The following is a 3574-nucleotide window of genomic DNA, read 5'->3' as shown; positions in this document are numbered from 1 at the left end:
ATTGCCAATTAATAGACGGCTCTACAATCCAGTCTGTAAGCGACCTGTGCGAGAAGATTAACCAGTTCTTAGTCAGTCTTACATCGGACTTTGAACCTCTCGGACCCGGTGACGCCACGTCAATTTTAGTGGATGAGATCCCCGAATCCCTTTTCGTCACTCCAAGGGAAGCGGGAATGGCTCTTCGAGCCACAAAAGTGAAAAAAGCACCTGGTCCCGACTCTATTCCCAATGTTGTGTGGAAAATATTTGTATTTGAGCTGGCCCCAGTTGTCGCCGATATATACAATTCGAGCTTGAAGGATGGCTATCTTCACCCGATATTGAAGCAGGCAGCTGTTTCTCCAATACTCAAGCAACGCCCCCCTGCCACTGTTGAGGACGATATTAGACCCATCGCATTGACATGCCAGCTAGCAAAGATGTCCGAGGGCTTCACTCTCACAAGAGCTCTCCCTAAGATCCTCAGTAAACTCGATCCCAACCAATTCGCTGTCGCTGGGAAATCGACTATTGATGCTCTGGTGTACATGTTACATTGGTTGCTGGACGGTCTTGATAGGGGTAACTGCTCGGGGATGTTTTTCTTCGCGGACTTCAAAAAGGGGTTCGATCTCATTGATCACAAGATATTGCTGGCCAAACTCCATGACTACGGTCTTTATCCATGCTTAGTCCGTTGGATTACAACCTTTTTGGAGGGACGAACCCGTTTGTACAGATTTCCTCAGTAACGTCATCTGTTCAGCCCATAAATGAAGGGATTCCTCAAGGGACCCGGCTCGGTCCGGTGCTGTTCGCAGTCATGGTTAACGACCTCATGGCCTCGTGCGAAGTTCGTGGACGATCTCACCTTACTAGAAATAGTGCCTAGGAATTCTCCCCCGGTCATGAACTTCCTCGTGGAGGATATCCACAATTATGCGAACAGTCACAATATGGTTTTGAATCCCAAAAAGTGTAAATCAATGATCGTTAACTTCCTTGATTATAACAGCTATGTGTGGGGTCCCATTGTTATCGGCAACACGGTCGTGGAGCGCGTGAGCACTTTCAAATTACTCGGTGTTGTTATTTCTCACGACCTCACATGGGATGCTCACTGTGAAGTTATAATCAAAAAAGCCAACAAAAGGCTATATGCACTACGTCAGCTTAAGAAAAGTGGTTTAGGGGAAAGTGATCTAGTCGATGTGTATTGCGCCCTAATTAGATCGATTGTTGAATACGGCTGTGTTGTTTTCTCTAATCTAGATAAACGCCTCTGCTATTCCTTAGAAAAGATTCAGAAACGGGAGCTCTTCGCTATCTACCCGAATCTGAATTATGAGAATGCACTTGTACAGGCTAATCTTCAAGACCTTGAAAGCCGTAGGCAAGATCTCTGTGTAATTTATCAGAAGAAAACCCTGTACATAAACTTATATTGTCAAGGACTATAACAATACCGCAAACGTACAGCCTGCGATCGAATGTAACCCGACGTGCTGCACCGTCAAGAACCAAAAGGCCCAGTGACTTTGTTTCTGTCAAGTATTTAAATGTTTTGTAATTGTTCCTGTAATTCAGTCCTATGGCTGCGATAGGGATAAATAAACACATTACCACTTGCGAGTCCAAAGGGAAGGACAGTGGGGAAGTCTGGTGAAGGCAAACCACCAAAAGGGAAGGACAGTGGGGAAGTCTGGTGAAGGCAAACCACCAAAGGGAAGGACAGTGGGGAAGTCTGGTGAAGGCAAACCACCAAAGGGGACAGTGGGGAAGTCTGGTGAAGGCAAACCACCAAAGGGAAGGACAGTGGGGAAGTCTGGTGAAGGCAAACCACCAAAGGGGACAGTGGGGAAGTCTGGTGAAGGCAAACCACCAAAAGGGAAGGACAGTGGGGAAGTCTGGTGAAGGCAAACCACCAAAGGGAAGGACAGTGGGGAAGTCTGGTGAAGGCAAACCACCAAAGGGAAGGACAGTGGGGAAGTCTAGTGAAGGCAAACCACCAAAGGGGAGGACAGTGGGGAAGTCTGGTGAAGGCAAACCACCAAAGGGAAGGACAGTGGGGAAGTCTGGTGAAGGCAAACCACCAAAGGGAAGGACAGTGGGGAAGTCTGGTGAAGGCAAACCACCAAAGGGAAGGACAGTGGGGAAGTCTGGTGAAGGCAAACCACCAAAGGGGACAGTGGGGAAGTCTGGTGAAGGCAAACCACCAAAAGGGAAGGACAGTGGGGAAGTCTGGTGAAGGCAAACCACCAAAGGGAAGGACAGTGGGGAAGTCTGGTGAAGGCAAACCACCAAAGGGAAGGACAGTGGGGAAGTCTAGTGAAGGCAAACCACCAAAGGGGAGGACAGTGGGGAAGTCTGGTGAAGGCAAACCACCAAAGGGAAGGACAGTGGGGAAGTCTGGTGAAGGCAAACCACCAAAGGGAAGGACAGTGGGGAAGTCTGGTGAAGGCAAACCACCAAAGGGAAGGACAGTGGGGAAGTCTAGTGAAGGCAAACCACCAAAGGGGAGGACAGTGGGGAAGTCTGGTGAAGGCAAACCACCAAAGGGAAGGACAGTGGGGAAGTCTGGTGAAGGCAAACCACCAAAGGGAAGGACAGTGGGGAAGTCTAGTGAAGGCAAACCACCAAAGGGGAGGACAGTGGGGAAGTCTGGTGAAGGCAAACCACCAAAGGGAAGGACAGTGGGGAAGTCTGGTGAAGGCAAACCACCAAAGGGAAGGACAGTGGGGAAGTCTGGTGAAGGCAAACCACCAAAGGGAAGGACAGTGGGGAAGTCTAGTGAAGGCAAACCACCAAAGGGGAGGACAGTGGGGAAGTCTGGTGAAGGCAAACCACCAAAGGGGAGGACAGTGGGGAAGTCTGGTGAAGGCAAACCACCAAAGGGAAGGACAGTGGGGAAGTCTGGTGAAGGCAAACCACCAAAGGGAAGGACAGTGGGGAAGTCTAGTGAAGGCAAACCACCAAAGGGGAGGACAGTGGGGAAGTCTGGTGAAGGCAAACCACCAAAGGGAAGGACAGTGGGGAAGTCTGGTGAAGGCAAACCACCAAAGGGAAGGACAGTGGGGAAGTCTGGTGAAGGCAAACCACCAAAGGGAAGGACAGTGGGGAAGTCTAGTGAAGGCAAACCACCAAAGGGGAGGACAGTGGGGAAGTCTAGTGAAGGCAAACAACCAAAGGGGACAGTGGGGAAGTCTGGTGAAGGCAAACCACCAAAGGGAAGGACAGTGGGGAAGTCTAGTGAAGGCAAACAACCAAAAGGGACAGTGGGGAAGTCTGGACCACTTGCAAGTGAAGGCAAACCACCAAAGGGAAGGACAGTGGGGAAGTCTGGTGAAGGCAAACCACCAAAAGGGACAGTGGGGACGTCTGGTGAAGGCAAACCACCAAAAGGGACAGTGGGGAAGTCTGGACCACTTGCAAGTGAAGGCAAACCACCAAAGGGAAGGACAGTGGGGAAGTCTGGTGAAGGCAAACCACCAAAGGGGAGGACAGTGGAGTAGTCTGTACCATTTGCAGCAAAGGGGGGCATTGTGTGTTTAAACTCACCATAAAAAGCTAGAAGAGACCTCTAAACTCGATG

This window comes from Nematostella vectensis, chromosome 3, assembly GCF_932526225.1.
Source record: "Nematostella vectensis chromosome 3, jaNemVect1.1, whole genome shotgun sequence".
NCBI classification, from domain to species: Eukaryota; Metazoa; Cnidaria; class Anthozoa; order Actiniaria; family Edwardsiidae; genus Nematostella; species Nematostella vectensis.
This window is presented reverse-complemented; position numbering follows the sequence as displayed.